This window comes from Gavialis gangeticus, unplaced genomic scaffold (assembly GCF_001723915.1).
Source record: "Gavialis gangeticus isolate Ggan-Ray unplaced genomic scaffold, GavGan_comp1, whole genome shotgun sequence".
NCBI lineage: Eukaryota > Metazoa > Chordata > Crocodylia > Gavialidae > Gavialis > Gavialis gangeticus.
The window spans coordinates 75417788-75441160 of record NW_017728992.1 but is presented as its reverse complement, the minus strand read 5'-3'; positions in this window follow the sequence as shown (position 1 = coordinate 75441160).

Here is a 23373-nt window from a genome sequence, read left to right as displayed (position 1 = left end):
GGGAGGGACTATTATTCTTCAGTCAAAGCATTGTATAAGAGGTACTGTTGCAAGAGACAGAAAACTGTTGAGCAATCTCAGGGACACCAAGCTGTGTTTACAATGGCTTTAGCTATTTCTAGCTTTGAGTGTCACTACAACCCCAAGCTGCTATTCCCTATCTCAGAATACAAACTCAAAATCTAACTATGACAGTACCAATCCCAGCTTTGAGTTTCTACTCTGGCACATAATTGAGTCTGGAGTGTATGGAGTACAGTCTTCTGTACTGTTTCTGGCAAACCAGTGACAGTAAAATAGTTGAACTGGTTATCAAATAAAAGGCAGGAATGTGGTAACAGCAAATCTTACTAAGCAGTGGGCTCAGAGAGTAGTAATCAATGGCTCAATGTCTAGCTGGCATCTGGTATAAGTGGAGTGCTCCAAGGGTCAGTCCTGGGGCTGGTTTTGCTCAATACCTTCATCAACAACCTGGAAGATGGCATATAGTGCACTCTCAACAAGTTAGCAGATGACACCAAGCTGGGGGAAGTAGTAAATATGCTGGAGGGTGAGGCTAAAATTCAGTGTGACCTAGTCAAATTGGAGGATTGGGCCAAAAGAAATTTCAAGAGGTTCAACAAGGACAAGTGCAAAGTCCTGCACTTAGGACAGAACAATCCCATGCACAGGTACAGGCTGAGGGCTGACAGGCTGGGCAGCAGCTCTGCAAAAAAGGACCTGGGTGTTACAGTGGACAGTTAGACAAGCCAGCAGTGTGCTCTTCTTGCTGAGAAGACTAACAGAATACTGGGCTGCATTGGTAGGTGTGTTGGCAGTAGGTCAACAGAAGTGATTATTCCTTTCTATTAAGCACTGGTGAGGCCACATCTGGAGTACTATGTTCAGTTTTGGGCCCCCTGCTACAGAAAAGATGTGGAAAAAATGGAGAGAGCCCAGCAAAGGGCAACAAAAATGGTGAGGGGGTTGAGGCACATGACTTATGAGGAGAGGCTGGGGTAACTGAGTTTATTTAATCTAGAGAAGAGAAGACTGAGAGGGGAATTTAATAGCAGCCTTCAGCTACCTGAACTGGGGTCCAAAAGAGGATGGAGCTATATTATTCTTAATGGTGGTAGATGACAGAACAAGGAGCAACCATCTCAAGTTGCAACAAAGGAAGTTTAGGTTAGAAATTAGGAAGAATTTTCTCACTAGGAGGGTGTTGAAGCACTGGATCAGGTTACCCAGAGAGGTTATGGAATTTCCAGGCTTGGAAGTTTTCAAGACCCAGCTAGACAAAACTTTGGTTGGGATGATCTAGTTGGTGATGGTCTTGATTGGAGTAGATGACCTCCTGAGGTCCCTTCCAACTCTAATTTTCTACTATTCTATGAAGCACATAAAAAAAATTAAGTTCCATGTGTATGTTTACTTACCTAGCACAATAAATGAAGTAGAAAATGCACAAAAATCTCCAGAAACATTAAAAGTGTACTGGTGGGAGGCAGGACAAAATGCATGAGATGACGGTGGGAAAAGTTCTGCAGGCAGGTTAAGGGTAATAGTACAGACTACAGTTCTACAGAACAAAAACAAATAGAAGCATAAAAAATGCATAGGAAGCACTTCCAAGAAAAATGATGCTGACTCTTGTTGAAAAATAAAAAGAAATATACCTTGGATCAGTGGGGGAAGACTGCACACAAATAACTGGAACTGCACTAACACAAAACTGTATTAATGCTTCTGTGGAGTTGACTTATCTCTGTCCCCAATCCTGTCTCTCTAATTTGCTCTGATAGATAGAAAAGATAAGAAATCTTTGGGAAAGTTAATATATTTGCTTAAGTAAGTTTCATCTTATTATTATTATCTCCTCTCTCTCTGTCTTTGAAATCCACCTATACTTGGACCATAGCTCTGAAGCCAAAAGTAACTCTTACTTATCTGTGGCTCTTCAAAGGAAATGTTACCTGAGTTTTAGTTTTCTTACATTGGGCATTTCTTTCTACAGTCATAAATAATGCAACACAGCAGGTGTTTCTTTCCTGCAGAGCCAATTATAATTTATGTTCTGTAGATGCATTTGCTGAAATTCACCTGTTGTATCTCTTTGGCTAACACTGACCTTGACCAAACTCTTCACTGTATTATCTGAACACCTTAGAAACTCAAAAATTAAACAAGCAATTCCTTCTCTTCTCAGATCAGTGCCTATTTTTCTATGTTGTCAAAAGGAAGGATCTGTTTATTTTAATTTAGAAAATCCAGATTGGAAAGAAAATAATGCAGTTTTAGTTCTTTTTCCCATATCCTGTTCAGACAGTAGACCAGTATTTTCTATCTCTATCTGTATCCTTTGTGGTTAGGCTACTCAGCCCAAAAATGGGAAATCCCTAATTCTAGTCTTTGTTCCAAGGCTTTTTAATGTATTTCACTCTTATATAAATGAATAAAATACAGAAAGAAGCCTTGAACAGGGACTGGAACCAGGCACTTTTTTATGCTGGATAAATATCCCCTAACCACAAGTGAGCATATTCATTATTTTGTGCGCTCATTCACACTTTCTCACTGTCAATGAATATTCAGTTATTTCAGACAAAATAAAACAACTCCAACAGGTAGTTGGAGTCAGTGCCTCTTTACCAGAATCGGTAGCTAGTTAGGAACACTCCCTGGTTGGATTTGATTGAATCCTCTCAGGGAGAATAGAGTATTGAAACCACATCTCCTACATCCTGAAAAAGGCTTCTCATCACTTAAGTGTGACCACTCACTAAAGGAAAAGAGTAATCTTTGCTTGATTCTTTAAACAAAAGTGAGACTGTATTTATTTGAATCCAAGATGAGGTCTGTCCCCCCCCCCCAAAAAAAAAAAAAAAACATGTGGGATGGAACAAAAGCCTTGTTTTAGATTTGAGTACTAACCTGGGGCAGACGACTACTCAGCTCTGGTTTTGGCTCCAAGCTTAGGGCTGAAGCTAGAGCTGAGCCTCTGCCTGTCAGCTTGTATGGTGAGAGAGGGGGCATGCAGCTGTGCCTGTCCCTCTGCCCCTCCTGCCCTATTTTCCATGCCTGTGCTAGAACCATGACCCTAGAGGGGCAGGCAGCAGGGGGGCACATGATAAGGGGTACATGACAGGGGGCAGAGGGACATGTAGGAGGGCAAGGTGAACTGGTGCAAGGTGTAGGAATCTGGCTCCTAGCCCCCTGACAATCCTTCCCCCATCATAGTAGTAAGGTAGACAAATTGAAGATGATCATCTGTGAATTAGATTCTCTAGATGAAAAATTGTGACAAATTTATAATTTTCCATGTATAGAATGTAGTTATTGGGGGTCAATATTTTTCCATGTATAGAATGTAGTTACTGAGAGTCATCTTGAATTCAAAGTCATCTTGGATTTGGGTAGGTTAGTTAACTATCTCTAAGAGAGAGCCATTGGCTCTGAACATCAGATGGAAGGAAGCACTCCTTGATTGTGTTGATACCTAAATTCTGAAGACTGAAAACACATGCTAGTCCTCAGCTTTTTCCCTATTGGCTATCTTAAGAGGTTCCCTTCTTAGGGTTTTCTGGATCCCATTCTGAGGTTCTACCTTTCCTTATGCATAGTATATGTAGCCTATGTACCTGATTAAGGATTGTAGATTCTACTACAAGGCCCATGCATCTAAAAGTTGCTTAGCATTGATGTACACAAGTCCACTTTATCATTATTGTTGTTGTTATTATTATTATTATTATTATATCTGATCCTAAGGGTATGGGAATAAAAACAGTTTACCAAGTTCCAGTGGGAGCTTAGCCTTAAATGAAAGAGGAATATTTTACTGCTGCTTAGTTTTCACTTCACATGAAGCAAAAGGATGTAGTTACCATGAAGCAACCTATATTTGGTAAAGATCCCTCCAGCCTTTTACATTAATTCTATGTCCAAAGTCCAAGATTTTTAGAATATATTTGGTGTGGAAGGTACAGGATAAAGCCTCCTGCCCAAAGTCTATCATCTAATATGTCTGAAAGTAGAAGCTCCAGGCAAAAGAACATTTTTAGATTCAAAGAACCACTTGTTCCAACTGAAATGTTTTGTCAAGAAATAATGTTTCTTATACAGCATCTTTAAACAATAACGGTCAGTGCAATGAGAGAAATTGTAGCACCCAAATAGAAAAATGGAAAGAAAAATCATTGCTTTAGCCAAAAGTTGGCAGATATCAGAATTCTTATAAGAATATGTGCCAAATTAAGAAATATTGTTCATTGTGACTTGTTAATGATCTCCTGCTGATAGAGATGCTGAGGTAAAATCAGAATATTTAGTTTTGAAGTGGGAGTCCATTAAATAGTTTTAACATACAATTATTTTTATTATTTGTATTATTATTACATTGATATGCCATCTGATTCTGTTGAAAATTTAAATGAAATAAAATGCTGTGTAGTCATCCATCAGTATTATGTTCATAATGGAACCCAGCACGACTTGCAGATAAAACATAAAGGCCAATTAATTGGGGGAAAAAAAGGGGGGGGGGGAGCCTTTTTATTAAACATCCATCTTAATAAAAACAAAAGCAGGTAAAAGTAAAGTTAGCTTAAAAAGATAGTGAGCATCATGGGGTAGGTTAAGAAGGACTTCTTACAGGAAAGACTTCTTACTGTTATTAATAACACTGAACACATATTCATAAGTTAGACCATGATTGTCATGCTGGCTCTGTAAAACAACCATTAAGAACGGCACCATGACAGCAATAACACACACCTGAGGATACATCTATTTGGCACTGGTATTTGCGGCCATAATTTTCAATACATATAGTGGGTATCAAAACTGAGAGACTCAGGACACGATAGTCAGCAATGCTCAGCACACAGCAGTTCCCACTGATGTTGGTGGGACTTGTGGGTCCTTAGAAAGACAATATAAGACTAAGACTAATAACTTGTAAGAATTGGATCTATGATGCTTCAAGATGTCATTCCAAAATGGCTGCAACCCTGCCAGACCCAGATGGGGACCACATGGCCCTCTGGGCTCTGGTATGGGCATTGCAGCCTCTGGGCCAGCTGTCAGTGGGCCATGGCTGCACAGTTGGCCTTTATGCGGCACTGCTGTCATGTCTTCTGGTGCTCCCACTCTGCTATCTGGACAGCTATCACCCAAAAGATGTGCTCATTGCAGTGGCTCACTTTGAAATGTTAAAGCATGTCCTCCTGGTGCCAAATGGCCAGGAGGTCAGTCACCTCATCTGCCCTGCAGCTGGGTCCCCAGTGCTGGCCCTGGACAGGCTCTTCTGCCCAGGTCCCGCCTTGCCTCACCAGCAGATATCCTGATGTTCCCTGTTTAAAAATGGCAAATTCTCTGATAAAAAACCAAAATTATCTCATTAAAATACCCAAAATCCATGTTCTTCCATAATGAAAGTGAAATGTCACTATATATAGAGAGATCAGTTGGGCAATGTTTTATTGTTATATTTACAAGTTTAAAGCAAGTTGGAAGCCTACCAGTGTCTCTATTATGATAATAAAAAGAATTCTAAATATCTATACACTTTGATGTTTGCTTTTGGTCTTTTATTATAGAAAAAATCAGAGCTGCCCCTGCCTCCTTCACTCACCAGGATGCAGGGCACTGAGCAGCACTGATATGCCAGTGCTTTGCCCCTGCCCTTGCCCCTCACTCCCAACCCACAGCCCCCCCAGTGCTCCTCACACCTGACCTGCAGCCCCTGCCTGCCCCCACTAGCTCCCTCCCAGCACCCACTGCTTTGTGGCTCTGAGCAGTGCCAGCCCTTACTGTTCTGCTCCCTGTGCCCAGGCCCCAGAAATCCCCAGGCCATTCCTGAGAAGCCCTCAACATGGGCTCAGGGACTGGGTTGGGTAAGTCTCTTCCTTTCCAGGCTGGCCTCCCCCTGCACATGCTGCTCTAGGAGGGAGGGAGGGCTCTAAGCCTGGCTCTGGTAACCTCTCCCACCTGGAGTAGTAGAAAAGGTTACCAGAGCCAGGCTAATTCAGTCCTGGGAGTGAGGGAAAAATCTAACTTCCTGCTATGAGTTGAGCTATCTGTCAGAGATTGCCAGAACAGTAATATTTGTTTCTGTTTTTTGTATGTGATATGAACTGGATATGATTTCTCAGAACATAAAACAGCCAAAACAATAAAAAAAATAACAACTTTCCATTACAGTCAACAAGCCAGCTAGGTACAAAAGACATTTCCTCTGTCCTTGCCCCATTGATTGCTCTTAATCTCTAAACCGATTCAATGTCTTTTCACTGTGTCCCTTTAAGGGAAACTATCAACTTAAAATTGCACCAAAGGCTTTTGTTAGGATTTTTTAAAACTTCCTATTGTTTCAGGTGTTGTGATAATAGATTATTGTTTCAAGTTTACTAGATTTCAAACTGGCAGTTATGTAAGTATCATACTTTTTTTCTTTTTTCACTCAGTGCCACCTACAAATGTAGGTAAGGAGTCCTAGTAAAAAGGGAAGTCCTAGATTTTTTTCTAGTCCAATGGCAAGTGACTGCAGCTAATACTCTACTTATACCTTCCTCCTCTATTGCTAATTTTGCTTGCATGATTTGAATAAAGAAGTTTCTTTCCTTCTCACAGCCTACTGGAGACATACCCTTCTCAACTCTGGATTTTGCCATACAAGTTTCTCAAGTTGTTTAATATGCTTACACTTTAGTTCTAGTTCACTTAAATTGTCTGATGACTTCATGAAATATCACCCCTGATAGCACTTCCTCATGATTGCTTATGGCGTGAAGATCAAAGATTTACTATACCTAAGTCAGTGATACTCTGCATCTATATGATTGTATCCCCCTCAGAGCAGCAGCACATAAAATATATATTTCTCTTTTGAATGTCTTAAGCTTTGGGATGTGGCTACTTTAGAGGTGATACTGAAGTAGATTAACAACTGGAAAACGATATGTTTAGATTGTGTCTAAATGTATTCATAGCAGTAATGAGATGAGCCAAAATGAAGCTGCACTTCAAAAGTCTATGGAGAGAAGAATCTTTCAATTAAGAAAGGCTCTTAGGTTATTGATATGAAAGTTATTAGATAGTCTGTTTAACACCAATACTATTAATCTGGAGAGTTTGTTCTTTTTGGTGATTATTTTACTAGCAATGGTAGTAATATTGAAATAATATGTAAAAGCTAATCACTGGGTTAGTATCACACCAGGTTGTGGGCCAGGTCTGGGACCTTTCAGGGATTGATGTGCTGAGAAGGGTCAGGAAGAGCAAACACAATCCAGGAACAAGCCGAGTCAGGAAGCTAGGAGATCAGGCAGAGAGTGAAGGCAGACAGCAAGTCCGGTTAAGAAGCCAGGAGATCAAGCAGAGGTTGGAAACAGAGATCAGAAGCAGGGAGCAAGGCAGAGAGAATAGCAAATCATTCTAGGATCAAACTGAACCCTGTTGCCCAGACACTTCTTGTTCCTGTACAGGGGTTTATATGGGGAAAAGTGGAGGGTCAACTGACTCTGGTGATGGGGGTGGAGGGTTAGGCCCTGCTGTAGGTTTCAGGCCATGCTAGATCAGTCTGAAAAATTATGCTGGCATGAACGATGTGTGCTCCTGACGGCTGGGGTGGCCCAGCGGTAGTGGGAGCACAGCAGCAGTAAGCAGGAGCTCCCACAGATGCTGCTGGCACTGGCAGTAGTGGGAGGGGGTGGCGAACACCAACCAGGGGTCAGCGACCACCTGCAGATGCCACTGACAATGTTGGCGGCAGCCAGTGGGGATCGCTGACTGCCTGCAGGTGCCACTGACAGGGTCAGTGGTGCCTTTTTGTAGTGAGGTAAAAACTGCAAGGATGCTAGCTCCTGCTGAGGTCACGAAGCCTGCCAAGTTTCAAGGAGATAGGTGCAGGGTTTTCTGGGAAACTGCACCTTAAGCTGCTGACAAGCAAAACTCGTGACTGTGTGTGTGTTAAGGTGCAACTGTTTTTCCATCCCTTCCCCAGACCACTGGGATTGGAAGGGGCCTCAGGGAAGGATCACAGTCACTGGTCATCTACACATGTCAATATCAGAGCAGTTCTTCTCTCCTCTTCCCCCTCCCTCTGCTTACTTTCTGTTTCCCTGCAAGCAAGCCCAGCTTCAAAACATTTCAAAACTTTTAAACGTTTCAACTGCCCTCGTTTTATTTCAAGGCTGTTTCCAAGCCTTTTGTTTTATTTTAATTTCACTGTTTCAAGCTCAAAACTAGTCAAAACAGTGTTGAAATGAAACACTTGGCAAAATTTCGCACTACCCTAACTCACGTAGTGACCAGCTTCCATAGCTGTTAAGTCACATCATGTTCTTGCGCAAAGATTCAAGGAGAGTTATTAACTTTTGAAGAGCTGCATGTGGCTCTGGAGCCACAGGTTAGCCACTCCTGAAATGGAAAAGGACTTGAGCTCATCTTGTTCTAGTAATAAGAAAGGCAATCTAGGGGAGTTGGGTGCCTAGGTGTGTATGAGAGTTCCAATAGGTGCCTATCTACATCTTCAGATGCCATGGTACCTTTGAAAACCTGGCTGATACTTTCAAAATCATTGTCATAAAAAATCATTGATAATTTTTTGCTAGCTTGAGAGAAATATACAGGTAAGGGAAACAATCTTCTCTCATGTATGTTCTTCTTTTGCTCAATTTGTTTAAGGAACAAAACTAACATCTGATATGTATAAAGGACAGCTACACAAGGAGCCAAGCTGTGGGGGGTGGAACCTATGCTTTGAAGTGTTTTGTAGAAATAAAGCCAGGTCAGAGAAAGTTTAAACTCAATAAACAAAACATAATTAATTGGCACAACCACAAATTTTTTAAATTGCACCCTGGCCAGGGCTGCAATACCCATTCAGGATTATATCTTGCCAGAAGACAGGCATAGACTTTCTACCACCATTTACTGTTCCAGTATCCACAAGAGGCAGGAAGCTTTAAATGCTATTTTTCATGCAAAGTCTGCCTGATGAACAAAGGATTTCATGGATCAGAGTATCATTCAGTTTAGATGCCTGGAAACGAAGTGACTGATTCTACTCCTACTCCTAGGTACTCTCTCCTGCATCTCTTTGCACAGACCATATTTTTTTGGGAGTACAGCTAAGCAGTATTACTTAATGAATAGTAAATTCACTTAAAAATGGGATTTCAAAAGGACTGAAACTTTATGCCAGTCCAGGTCAAAGTTGACACCTTGGGTTGGGTGGAAAGAGGATTTAAAAATGCCAAAATATTACATTTTGCCATATCTGCCATGTTTCAGAAGTGAGGAATGGTTGTTTTAAAATGATATTAGTTTAAAAAAAACCCTCAACTTAAATTTGAATACAAAGTTTTTTTAAGGGTTAAATAAGCCAAAAATAAAACTGAACATTTCATTTCAGGCTGAATAAAAAATGTTGTGAACTAAAAAATCCCCCAAAGCCTGTAATAGATTTTACTGTATTTTGTTTTGGTCCAAAGCATTTGAAACATTTGCATCTTGGTTCAACTCAAAACAAATCCTCCCTCTATCCCTTTCTTGGTTAGGACACTGAACAACAAGCCTCCTTCCCATCCCCCACCCCGGTGCCCCAAAATGCCCCTCCCCAGACATAAAAACCCAAACAAATCCTATTTTTTCACCCCTATTTGAGAACCAGTAGCTGGAGGATAAGACAATTTGAACTATATAATGACTATGATGCACTTTCTTTATCTTACTGGCGCCTACTGGGTATTTGTTCTTCACTACTGTAGTGATTAGCACAGGACAATTTCAAGGAACCAGAGCAAGATAAAGGCCATTATTAAAACTAGAAATACTCTCCCTAGACTACAGTATACAATTGGATAGCAATGCATACTTGAAGTGGTTCATAATTGTATTGATGTTCACTACTTATAATAGACTTTGTTTAAAAAGTGTACATCTAAATTATATGGAAATAGTATTTTATTTGGTTTCTGGCTACCTTTTCAATTAACTCATTGTCTGCAGGGACTTTGTATTTGTTTCATTTATGTACAAATGAAATCAGAAAAATAGAAAAGGCATATTGTTTTTTTTATATAATCTTAAATATACCTGTCCCATCAGGTATATTTGAAATATCTACATTTTTTCTTTAGTTTTAAATGCCTATTTTCAAAAAAACATAGTCGTTAGTCAATAATGATCATATTTAGCCTCTTGTTCTACCACATGGATACAAAATACACATCAAGCAATTTTGAAATGAATACTGTCCTCTTATTTCATATAGTTATATCAGACACAAAAACACAACATGTACACATATATATAGAACGACAGAAAGAGGATCATGCAATAAGACATCACAAAGTATGAAACGTTGATCACATGGCACCTGTAATCACATGTGTATGAGGTAACAGAACACGCAGATCATACTATAAGATTGAGTTGTATATTATTATAAATGATAATCTACAATGTTCTAACCTTAAATGTCTGGAATAATGCAAAAAAATCCGAACAATATCTCAAAGAAAATAACAGTAACTATATTCTGCCAGGCCACAGCTGCTCTGGTTTTTAACAGGCTGAGCAGGAATCACTAGCATAGTATTTCAATTGAAATATTTGCCTCACTCATAAAAATGAAACCAATCTAAAGTAAAATTACCTTCATTCCATACATGAGTGACATTCATCATTGTTAATTTAACATCATAGTGACTCAGTTTAGGGACAACTGATGTAGTGACACAGAATTTACTATGTGGTACCAGATGAAAGCAACAAAAAGATTTGTTTCCTTCAAAAAGATTTGAAGGAAAGCACCTAAACTTCAGTTACCAATCTCTTAGTTAGAACAAAACCTTCAGTATGGAGAACAAACAGTAGATACTGCGCATTAGGGCAGCCTAACATATGTTAATTTAGTACCTCACATTGGAGGTACTAAATTTAATGTGCATTAGGAAAGGCACATTAATGCATATGTAGACATACCCAGATAGTACTTCAATAGGTTGCTCTTGGCTAAAGATTACAGTGGGGTATAAAGAATGAGGCACAATAGCTATGATATCTGCTTTCAAATCTTGGCAGGTTTCCTCCAGCAGCAATGGTAGCATAGCATCTAACATCGCTGTGATACTGGTCATGTACAGTTCAGGTTCTACAAGGAGACTAGATAAAAAATGGCAGTTTCAGGAGGAAATTAAGCCAGAACTTGGTAGAAGTTGGTCCCAGCAGTGTTTTTCCTGACAGAAAGAATATTTATACACTTTCCTCCAGCTTAACTGTTCCTGGGGAAAAGGAGAAGTCAAGCCATGGAGAAAGGCTCCCCCATCTGGAAAAGATGCAGGGGAGACTTGCTCTAGCTCCTGTAGCCTGGGAAGGAAGGGAGGAACAGATGCAAGCTATCCCCTTCCAGCTCCTCATACACTGAGATTCACAGTATGAGAAGTGAGCCACACCAATCCTTCTGCCTGGAGCTAAGAGCAGACAGTCAAAAAACCCAAATGATTCAGTCTTTGCAGGTTAGTCTAAACTGCACAGTTTAAATTGAAACAGAAGTGACAGAAATTTACCTTTGATTCAGGAAACACAGCCACATGTCTGCAGTGGCTTAGGCTACAAGCTGGCAGTAAGTTTGAGTGGGGATGGAGTGTTTAACCCCCCATCCCTGGCCCCAGACCCCAGCTGGGGTTTGCCTGGGAAAGGGGGGCATTCTCCCTCTGATAGACTAGACGGCATCACCAGCCAGACTTGCCCCCCCACCCCCTTGTCAGCCAGCCCTCACTGTTCCAGCTAGGCAGCAGACGGGCGGAGACAGCTCTGATCTCTGGAGCAGACAGCACAGCACAGCCCAGCCTAGGGCTGGAAAGCATTCTGGGAGACTATGTTTTAACTTGAACCAGAAAGCGGTATGGGACAGAAGCACCATAAACTGGTTTGAGCCAAATCAGTTAAGTCTGATACTACATTCAGCCAGGTCTATCTTAAACCAGTTTCAGCCATTTTGAATTTGGTTTATGTGGATTGAACTTCTGTTCTATTCCAGGTTTTAACCAGTTTTTGATCACTTAAACCAGTTTATGCATAACTTCTGCCCCTAGCCAGCTTGCTGAGCAAAAGCAACAGTGCTGCAAGCCCCCAGTATGCTTCCCACACTGGAATCTCTGGATTGAGAAGCAGGCTTTGCTTCACTTTTCCCCTCAGATTTTGGACCAGTCTAGGAGGGTAAGAGAGCAGTAACCACTCTCTGTGCTTCCCTAAATCAGATAGTCACTGGTTTCAGGAAGAGAAAGGGGATTTGCTAGTTCCTTCTGGCTTCCCTTCACTGCTCACACTGTCCAGATTGCTGGTAGGGGCAGCTGGGCAGTGCAGCTGGCAAGAATCCCTGGAATGAGAAGCAGGCAGGGGATTTTGTCCCACTGCTAAGTCTGCTCAGCTCCTGAGCACTGGGAACAGAGCACCAGAGTCCCTGTTGTGAGAAGCAGGCAAGGGAATTTGCCCTAATGCAGGCCCTGCAGGAGTGGGAAGCCTAGAGCAGTCCACATTTTCTTGGACTGGGATCACTCCAGTCTTGGGAAAATGCAAGAACTAGGGGAGAGGGAGTGGCTACAGATTCAACATCTATACTGCTCCCTCTCCTAGAATTATTTCTAGTGGTAAAAATTTTCCAATGCTAGAAATGAAGGTTTATACATGGCTACTAGGGCTGTGTGAAGTTTCAGTCCCTGATTTGATTTGGTGGAGTTTTAGCCTGATTTGGTGGCCAAATCTCTGAATCCAAATTGAATCAGAAGACCCTTTAATCTCTATGAATAGAATTCGAACCCTCCAAATCGATTCAGACAGATTCAGAAAGATTCAGTGATTTGGATATAGACACAGCTTTAAATGTTTTTCTATATACCTCAAGGTACCAGGTGGCTCACTGAATGCTGCGATGGTGGAGCAGGTGGAACATCCCACAGGAGCGTGGGAGGCTCCCCAGCATGCTGGGCAGCAGATTTAGAAGTGGACCAGAAACACTTCTGGTTCACTTCTGGGTCCACTGGGAAGCGCGCTGGGGACTCCCCCACACCCCCACCCCACTCAGCAGCTGGTGCCTTCTGGGTCTGGAGGGACACACGGGGTTGCCCCATGGTTGTTCGCTGAGGCAGTGGGGGTTGTGGGGGGACTGCTCACATGCTCGGTGGTAGATCTGGAAGTGGACCAGAAGTTCTTCCTGTCTACTTCCAGGTTCGCTGTTGAACATTCAGGGACTCCCACCCCACGCTCCTGTGGGATGTTCCATCTGCCCCAACATTGCAGCATTCATGTAGAAAAAACATTTAAAGTTGTGTCTGTGGCCAAATCGCTGATTCTCTGAATCAGCATCAAATATTCAGATTTGGATTTAGCCTAATCGAATCAGGAACAGTGATCCAAATCGAATCACTGTCCCCAGTTTGGGCTGACTCTGAATCAAATATGGCCCATTTCGCAACCCCCTAATGGCCCTTATTATCTTGCCTTCCCTAACCACCTGCATATGTTCCAGCTTTTGTCCTAGTTGATTACAAAAAGCAATTACAAATGTTCACAGCAACAGTAACATACTAGAACTGGCCAAAAATGGCAAGTATTTTTTAATGGAAAAGTATTAAATTTTTCAAAATCTATAATTTCTTTTCATGTTTTGACAAAAAAATATTTATTTAAATTTTGGGAGTTCCCCCTTTTTCCGCATTTGAAGTAAAAACCACAAACAGAAAGGGAATATATATATGTATATAATTTTGAAAACTATTTAAAAAAATTAGTTTGTCAAAAAAATTACTTAAAAATGCTGGCCAGCTTCCCTCTTTTGCCATCATTACCCTCAGCTACCAAGAAGAGAGATTCCAGATAGTAACTATATAGGGGGAAATGAAAAATGTTTAGCAGCCTTGCCTATCTATCAGCCCCCTCAGTCTTTCCCCATTATTAGGGGATCTATTTTTCTGTTCTTTTCTTTGCTATGTACATAAAATGAGGACCACTGCATGACCCTTACCTGTGCGAGACCTTAAAAGTCAGTAATAAACTTTATTGCTCAGATAAGAAAAGGACAATGATACCAAATGTCATAAGTGGGAAAATGAAATAGAAATAGATAGTTTCAGACTTCTTCAGACACCAGCATCAAGATGAAAATACATGGAATTTATTCAACAATACCAGTTGTGATGAGAGGACATTTTCTTTTTTCTAAGAATAAGTTACTCCAACCAAGAATTGGTATGAAGGAGTATAGTTCCTTAGAGTTCAGGGGAGGTACACAGATTTATGCCAGTTTAGGACCTGATACAGTATAACTGTGTAAACACATTCAGTACATAGATGGATATTTAAAAGGTTGGTGTCTGAAAGTATTCATTTTTTAAAGAAAGTTATTGTCACTTCTTCTTAAACAGGCCTGAAAGCAAAGCTTAGGAATGACTTATATTTTGCAACATAAAGTAAGAATGTTAGCCTTCCCAAAGCACTGGGCCATTAAGCCATAGCAACTGAATTAAGTAGGCTAATTTACCTAGACTGGAAAAAGAACCAAATAGACATCATCGGTTGACCTCGTGTTTATTATTATCTGCATAAACAATTAATAAGTGATCATTATGGGCCAGATGCTCCTCCTGTTACACTTCTGAGGTGAGACCCTTAGCTGCCTACCTACAGTGAGAACCTTACCTGCCTAAACTGACCTTAGGTTCTTTAATTCTTTTCTATCCTGTTCAAGCCCCAGAAAATCCATATTGCATCTATTTTTGTAATAGTCATTTGTCCCTTAATATTGAGTAAAAAAACCCCCAAAAATACCATCAAGAAGGAGGAGGGTCCACTCACTTTCTGTATGAAAAGTTTCTCAGAGACTTGAGCAGGTTGGAACAGAATTTCACGTAGGCACCAAATGCCATTTACACACAGAATAGGTAGACTAGAATGTGGCCCAGGATTTCTAACTAGGATTCTATTCCATTCTGCTAATGTCCCTGAATAACTGTTAATATGTCTATTTTTGTAACATGCTTTCATCTAAGCCTCAAGACTAAATAAGGAAGGAAAAGGGGGACTCACCTACCTTTTGTATTAACAGTTTTTTCAGGCTTTCAAAATGGGTGGACTTAAACCCTTTAAAGGCTAGATCCTGTTCCATGTATTAGGCACTGAAGTGCACTTAGGTGTCTACATCCGTGTCTGTCTCACTCAGCTCAAGTCCTTGAAAAAACAATCATGAACTTACTTCTGTACCATACTCTCATCTTACCCTTAACATTGAGTCAAAAAAGGCAGCAAGCAAGAGGAGGGAACATCCACTTTTTGCATTATATGTTTTTCCAGAGACTCAAACAAGCATAATTCTATTCTATGCTGAGTGCTAAATGCACTTAGGCACCTCATAAGTAGAAAAGTGTGCGGCTGTTAGAAGTCTAACATTTAGGCATGTAAGGGTGCATCCACATATGCACATTTACTGTGCAGTAACTTATATTACTGTGCAGTAATTAAAAATTATTGCACAATACAGGAGTGCATCTACATGTGCACTCCTGTACTGTGCAGTAACTATGGTGGTTGATGCCAACTTAAGCGTAAATTTGCTACCTGAGTGATGCCCAATTAGTTACTGCACAGTAACACACATGTAGATACTGAGAGGTAACCAGGGGCCCTCCCTGCTGGATCTGCCTAGCCACTAGGGGCCAGCCGGAGACCAGCTCCAGGGCTCCTGGCTGGCCCCTCCCTTCACCCAGGACTGGGCTGTGTTCTGGCAGCCCTCAGCTGCAGGGTATAAGATCCTGAAGCCATTCTGTGCCCTGGGGCGCACTGCACAGGAGTTTGGGGGACTGCAAGCCCTGTGTGCCCCCTGGACAGGACCCAGGCTGCTACTGCTGCTCATCCTGTCCACTACTCAGAGTTGCTCCATGCCACAGGTGAGTGTAGTAAAGAGCTGCAGCCTGCTGCTCTACCTGCCCAGCCATCAGAGCTCCCCAAGGCTCCTGCTTGGCTGGATATGCCAAGAGGGCAGCACCAGTCCCTGTTCCTGCACACCTCCAGGCCGTCTCCTGTCTTTGCAGCTGTGCACATGTGCTGTGGCCCCATTGCCTCTGCCATGAAGCTCCCAGTCCCTGGCCCTGCTGCTGAGCTTTCCTGAGCACTATCCAAGGCTGGCTACACAGGGGCAACTGCATGGGGGCCCAGAAAGCTGGCATAGGAGGCACCACCATGTTCTCCCCATCCTCCCAAGCGAGGTCCAGCCCTAGTTGTGTTTGCATGCCTGAGCTAAGAAGCTGTGGTTCCAACTGCACCCAGGAGGAGGGGCACAACCTCATGGCACTCTGGGGGGATGTAGAGGTATAGAGGCAGTTTTTGTGGTGTGGGCACTCGACCACCCATATTTATGAGGCCCTGTCAGGTGGGATGCATGAGAGAGGCCACTCCTAGTCAAGTGTTAAAGTGTTGCATAAAGGTCAAGGCCTTGCATGTACAGTGGATGGCCATGACTGACCATAACCGTCAGTCTGGTTGTGCCTGCAAGACCATGTCCCTTATGTGTGAATTGACCAGAATTTTGGTGCCCCAGGACCCAGGCCACAAACCTGCAGTTTTGACTAGTAAGTGTTGTCTGACAGAGCCTTGGCCCACCATGACCCTTCTGGGTATGACACCTCCCCGGGGAGGGGTCCTCAGGTGTTCTGCACCCCATCCTGCCCACCTCCCTGACTGCTGAACCCACTAGCAGCTCAAGGAGCCCTGGCCAGTGATTATCTTGCCAGCTCCACAACCCACCTGCCCCTCCACAAGGAGCAGTCTGCCATGACATTGCTGGCTGCCATCAGCACCAGCTTCTCCCTGGAGGGAGGGCCTGGCCAGGCATCAGTCCACCAACCACCGTGGGCCACAGACACCAGATACAGCCACTTGCTGTGCTGCACTGGGGGCAGGGTGCTCTGAGTTCCTGCCCTGGGCCCTGTTCCCACTCCCTGCCCAGTCTGCCCACATTCCCCTGACCCCAGGGCCCCACCTCACAGCATGCAGAGAGGTTGGACACAGTTCAGAATTTTATTGTGCAGCATGTGTCCCCATAGCTGGGTGAGCATGGGAAAACACAAGAAATAATTGCTTTATAGTTTCACCTGTGTGTGTCCTAAAGTGGTGCTGGGAGTGAGAATGGGGTTAGGGGTGTGTGGGCGGCGGGGCAGGTGGGCTGGAGTGTGGAGTGCAGGAAGAGAGGGTTGGTTAGAGCCTCCTGCAGCTGGTGCCCTGGGCCTGACTGGTGAGTGTGTGGCTGTCCTGGGGCCTGGGCAGGGGGGGCCTGGTGGGGCCAGTGGGTCCAGCACCATGGCCAGAGGGACTGCAGGGTACTTCTCATTGCTGGCAGGGGCTGGGATGGGCTGCAGCATTGGGGTGCTGGGCACTGCTGGCAGGGGCAGGGGCAGTGTGGGGAGGCAGGGTGGGCAGCAAGGGAGCTACTGTGTGCTGCCCCTGTGCTAGGCATGCAGCTCTGGGGCAGGGCAGGTGCTGGACAGGGACCAGAGGGTGGGAGAGTGCTTTTAAGATGGCCACCAAGTGCTGGGAGTGCTTTAAGATGGCCAGCCATGTGCCAGCAGCCATGTGCCTGGAGACTGGCACTCCCCCTGGTGGCCATGGGGGCACATGGTAGGCTGCTTTGTCCTGGGACTAAATCTAGTCCCAGATTGATTGCACATGTAGATACTGGCCCTATTCCTGTTTACTCCATAATAGCTGTAATGCACAGTAAATGCATGTGCAGACATGCCCTAATAGTTGGAACTGTCCCTTTACATTTAAAAAGAACTTGGTGTCTGCTAAGTATTTTATTATAAATAAAACTACTGATTCAAGTCCAGGTTAATAGTAAATCACACTAGCAAAAATGAAAACAGAACAGATCAGATTTAAAATCAATGAATTTATTGAATCAATTCTGAACTCAGTTATTTTGGGGGCAACCAGGGAAGCAGTTGTTCTCTGCTAAGCTCTAACCACAAATGAAGTTCCATTCACCTGAGAGGTCCAAATGAAATAATACCCAGAATGCTGTTGATTTAAAGATATAACCCTACATGATCTGCTTGTGTCCTGAAGCTTGGCTCCCCCTGTGAGTTTAGGGTACTCAGCTGGGCTTCCTGAACTTGGTCCCTTACACATACTTCTAATGCTTCCTATATATATGAAGGGTCAACAGAAGTATTCTGTTGTCCTTTTATATATTGTTAAATATAGGATTTAAATTTCCAAACTATAATTTTGGTTACCTTTTGATAACCCTTAAAACTTATCAATATTAGCACTATGTCTGTCATCAGCACTTTCAGTATGATTAGTGTGAATTGAAATTATTCACTCTAAGCATGCTTACTTAATTTAATTTCTCCTAGACTGTGAATGATTTTTTTTCCTTGATTAAACAAATGGCTTGTCCTATTTCACTTAACATATATTGGCAGTACCAGACAGAGAGGGCCTATTTAAATAGATTCCAATTGGTGTATCAAAGTCTCGATTCTATCCCAACTATGCAGTTAGTCCAATAAAATATATCACCCAAATAAATCCTTTCCTCTCACCTGATTTTATTAGAAGTTGCATTATGTTTCATGTTTTTGTAAAGATGCAGCCCCATTAACTCTATGAGCATCAGTTATTACTTAAAAACAAAGTAATTCTTGAGTTTTTATGAAGAAGTTTCAATGTGGAGAAGATTTTGAAATTAAAAAGACTCCAACACCAGAAAGCAAAAAGTATAAGAACAAAAAGTTTGGGGAGAGTTCCCCAATTCCTTTGAATTCAAACAATTCTTGTTATGGTTTAATGCTTGGGAACGACAATATTTTATTGAAATACAACTTACAAATGTTAAAGAAGTTGCCTCAGAAGGTTTATAAGTAAAGGTACAACCTTTGGAAAATGAAACAAGGTTGCCTAGTTTTCACTTTACAGTGTACTGATGTGGAGGATGAGTGCTTGACATATGATGACACAAATGAGGAAATGAGTATAAGGGACTTTTACATATCTATGATAAATGCTGATGATTTTAAAAAGTGGTAAAGTACTATACATGAAGATCTGATAAAAGTAAATAGTTTAGTGTTTTTAATTTTACCCATTGTTTCTCCAAATCCTTAGTGAGCTGTACCACCCATTTTTCTTGTATTGAAATGTGCACATGCTTAATTTTTACATGGCCACATAAAATGTATTCAACTGAATTCACAGTTCAGAAATTTAGCCAGGACTAAACGTTGTCACAGGATAACTTTTTACCCAATACCTTTTAGTTCCCATTGGAGAATACTGATTACAGACAGTTTAGATCTGCCTACTGGATATTACATATGGTCATAGCATGTAGAGTTCTACTGCAGCAAAATTGGCAGAAAGATGCAATTGGCAGAAAGGTTCAAATTATCTTTGTCATGAGGAGGTCATCTTAAAAAATGCAGCTTACTGGAAATTCATGTTGCTACATGTTAGATGTCACATGTTGCTAGACTGATGCTGATACTTCATCACGATCAGAGATCCCCCCCCCCCCAGATTGAGAGGTTGAAGACCTTTTCTCAATTAAGAAAACAGGAGTTGATTATACTGTCAAAGTAATTGTCCTTAGGTTTCATTAATATTCAGGTCATTTGTCAATCCAACAATATTAGTAACCTGAAATGACAATTATTAAATGCATTATTACAAAATTGTTGTACATATAATGTGGATACAGAGAATAGTAACTATTAACTCCGAGAGGGAATAGAAAGTCACTGTCATCATTAATTTAAAAATATCTGCATTAAAAGAAATAAAACAACAAATAGACATGCAAAGCAATATCAGTTTAAATCTGTGCTAATTACATTGACAATAAAACTGAGCAATAGTGAAGAAAAATGCACATTTTTGAAGTTATACATCATTACTGCAGACTTCTTTCACAGTGGTACAAAGTGTTTCTCAAATAATAAAATACAGCTTTATCTTCTGTAGCAAAATACATCTGTAATAATTGCAAGCATTTTATATATGACCATATAAATCTTACCAAGAATTAAGTGAGTCTTGTGGGTAATGGTTGATCTTACCTCCACTGAAGTCAACAGGAGGTCTGCACTGCCTTCAACAGAAACAGGAATGCTCCCAAGACATTCTTAAAGGAAGAGTTCTCTGAAAAGTAAAAGTACTATGTGTTTGGCCAACACTCAGAATAATGAATTTAATTACCAGCAGTGTAAAGCTGAACTTTAATATTAATCTTACATCAAGTACCAGCAGTATTTATCAGCAATACGTGGCAATCAGTAATAAGTGATACACCATTGCTTGCACATTCAAAACTCCCAGTGACATCAACATGCTACAGGAATTCTAAATAAACTAAAAGACTAAAAAAAAAGCCAAGCCTATTTAAAGAATTCTATTGTTGCATTGCTATACTTCTAATGTGTGTCTATATATTATAGGTTGTGATACTTATAGCTACTGTAAAAGGGAGGATCTGAGAACTGCACACAGAATATCCTAACTCTGATTTCAGATAAAAATAATGGAATAGTTAAATCAAGATTCTGTCAAGAATTAGAGGATTAAAAATAATAAGTGCCAGTAAGCCAAAATGATATTTTCAAACAAGACTACTGAATTTTTTTAACAATATTGTGGATATGGTTTGTAAAGACAATTTATGATAATGTGTTCCTGGATTATCCCAAAGCATTTGACTTAAGGCAAGTGAATAGTATTTTTGTGGAAAGCCTGGGAACATTGCTGCACCAAAACCCAGAAATTAGGTAATGTAGCCAGGTTAGCATAACACTGAGCACATGCCAAGAAGCAGGCCTGAAGCAAGGAGTGGTTCTGGGTGGTTCTGAGTATGTACTCAGGGCTGTGTTAAACTGCCTACAGCACTTCATTTTTGAGCTCTGGGACTTTCAAAGGGAGAAAGAGTTGGAGGAGCAAGCTCAGGGGTGTTCCCAGGAAATAACCAAACACACAAATTATGTAGATTAAAGTGAGCTGACAGATTTCATAATGTAGTTGATAATAGGGAGACAGTATGAGCAGGGCTGTTCCAGCAGTGTTCCCTCAGGTCCAAAGTTCATGGTCCAAAGCTATTAAATATTTTTATTAATAATTTAAGAAGATACAAAATCTTTATTTGGTACAGTTTGCAGATGACACCAGCAGATAATGAGGAAGATGGGGTTACTTTTATTAAAAAGTACAAATTGCCTAATGACATGGTCACAGTTAAAAATAAATAAATAACTAAATAACAAGTAGTTATATTTCCTTTCATTTGGCTTTATGTCTGAGAACTGAGGTTAAGTGTGCTGAAAGAAAAACTCTAGCTTAGAGAGCAGTAATTCAGAAAAGGACTTAAGTAGGTTGCCATAGAGCAGGGCTGTCAAAAATACAGCCTGTGGACCAAATGTGGTTTATGGAGTCCTGTGATGAGGCCCATGGGTCTCTGACCCCATGTACTTGTGAAGGGGCTGCAAATGACACAGGAGGGTGGTCTGTGGCATGCACTGCATGCAGTGTCCATGCCGGGCTGGGAATTCTCACTGGCTCTGCAGCCAGTCCATACTATGCCATGTCAGAAGTGGCGTGCAGGGCCGGTCCAGTGCAGCACCTCATACAGTGCACACCTCATGCCCTACACAGATGCATCTTGTGCCAGCCCCATGCACCATGTGCAGAAAACAGCCCCAGAGTTGGGCTGATGTAAGCCACATGCAGCACAGGGAGCTGGCACAGAAAATGTGCTGTTTGCAGTACTGCACTGGAGCAGCCCTTTGCACTGCCTCTGGGACAGCACAATCCAGCCTAGGGATACTCATTCGGCCCACAGGGCTGGATAAGTTTAACATCCTTGTTGTAGAGTTTCACAAATGCTCCTGTTTTCAGGGAACCTCACCTTGCAACATATTCTGGTGTACTGTGAGCAAGTAAAGTCCCTGACAGATGTTACACTTAAGACAGAATTAACTGGTTGTGCTCCGGTAGCTGGGAGCTCCCATCAGCTGACTGGGACTCCTAGCCAGGGGAGCACAAGGTGTACTCTGGTGATGGGGCTCTCTGCTACTTGCTGGTGCAGGGGAAGCTAGAATCATGATCCTGGGCTCCCCTTTCACTGGCAACATTGCAAAATAGGATCTGATAATTGATCCCAGAATTGTGCCTTCTGCCATGTACAATTCTGCATGGCAAGAAGGGTAATTGTTGAAATTGTGCATCAAATCCCACTGTGCCTTTGTTTTAATACCTTTCTGAAAACCATATTTTACATGGAAACCTGTGAGAAGTGCAATCAACCTCCTCTCTAATTAATGTGTGAGAGAAAGTCAATAGAGATATTTAATGGTGCTTCCTTTCCATTGTGTGGAATTCTATTTATTATTGCTTGATTGGAAATAACATTCTTTCTTCATCTCACTTCCAGCTTTTTTTCATTTCGACATGCCATTTGTTCAGTGTTTTCAGTTATATTACAAGCACTTTAGCTTTTGAAAACCACAGGGAAAAAAAGACAGGAGTGCTATCTGGTGGGGAGGGCAGGCGAGATAGAGCTGGAACTATGGCCCAAATTCAGGATAAAATGTTCACTATATCTTTCGAAAAAGAAGAGCTATCAGAGGTATCATTGAAGGATGTACTGACCCAGGCTGTTGTAAAGAATTTTAACTCATCTTCAAGTGCTCCTAAGGGTCCCACTGCAATGCTGCCCCCAGAACCTCATACATAACTGGTAAGTTAAAGTAAAAATGCCCTGCTTTTTCTCAGACTAGAAGCAAAAACTCAAAATAGTGGGTGTGTACTAGGGCTGTGCAAAATGGGCCCTATTTGATTTGGAGTTGGCCCAAATCAGGGACAGTAATTTGATCCATTGATTTGGATCACTGTCCCTGATTTGATTTGGCCGAATCCAAATCTGAAGATTCAATGCTGAGTCGGTGAATCAGTGATTTGGACACAGCTGCAGCTTTAAAAGTTTTTTTCTACATACCTTGAGGTAGCAGGTGTGGCTCATGATTGCTGCAGTGCTGGGGTGCATGGAGCAGGGGGGGACCTCTCCAGAGTGCTTGGCAGTGAACCCTAGAAGTGAACCAGAAGTACTTATGGTCCACTTCCAGGTCTGCCAGGGAGCATGCTGGGGCCCCCCCTGCACCCCCCAGCTCAGCAATCAGCCACAGGGTGCCCCCGGGTGCCCCCCACAGATCCAGGAGGTACCAGTCGCTGAGCCAGGAGGGGCGCACCCCCTATGCACCTCCCAGTGGACCAGAAAATGGACTGAAAGTGCTTCTGGTCCACTTCTGGGTCTACTGCCCAGTGTGCTGGGGAGCCCCCCATGCTTCT